The sequence below is a fragment of the Lupinus angustifolius genome, chromosome LG01 (genome assembly GCF_001865875.1).
Source record: "Lupinus angustifolius cultivar Tanjil chromosome LG01, LupAngTanjil_v1.0, whole genome shotgun sequence".
Classification (NCBI taxonomy): domain Eukaryota; kingdom Viridiplantae; phylum Streptophyta; class Magnoliopsida; order Fabales; family Fabaceae; genus Lupinus; species Lupinus angustifolius.
In genome coordinates, this window is record NC_032009.1 from 15,441,871 (window position 1) to 15,442,562 (window position 692).

Below are 692 nucleotides of genomic sequence, written 5' to 3' on the forward strand. Positions count from 1 at the left end.
CCCTACCAAGGATAGTGAGGCGTCCCGAGGATACCATAATCCCATGTTAGTTGTTCCTTTTAAATATCTCATGATTCTTTTAACAGTTACATAATGTGATTCCTTAGGTAAAGACTGAAATCTTGCACACATGCATACACTAAACATGATATCAGGTCGACTTGCAGTTAAGTAAAGTATTGACCCAATTATACCACGATACTTTGTTACCTCTATTGCTTTTCCTTTTTCGTCCTTATCTAGGTAGCATGCAAATGCCATAGGAGTTGAGGCTTCCTTACACTTGTCCATATCAAATTTCTTAAGTAGCTCTTTGCAATATTTCGCCTGATGAATGAATATCCCACTTTCTAGCTGCTTTATTTGAAGCCCCATAAAGAATGTGAGTTCTCCCATCATAGACATTACGAACTCCCCCTGCATCATCTCAGAAAATTCTTTACAGAGAATATCATTAGTAGATCCAAATATTATGTCATCAACATAGATTTGTACTAGTAATACATGATTTTCTGATTTACGAATAACAAGCGTTGTGTCAACCAAACCTCTTTCGAACCCTTTTCCCAAAAGAAAGGTACTTAGTCTATCATACCAAGCTCTAGGAGCTTGCTTAAGACCATAGAGTGCCTTTTTAAGTTTATAAACATGGCTCGAATATTTAAAATTTTCAAAACCAGGCGGTTGGTCAA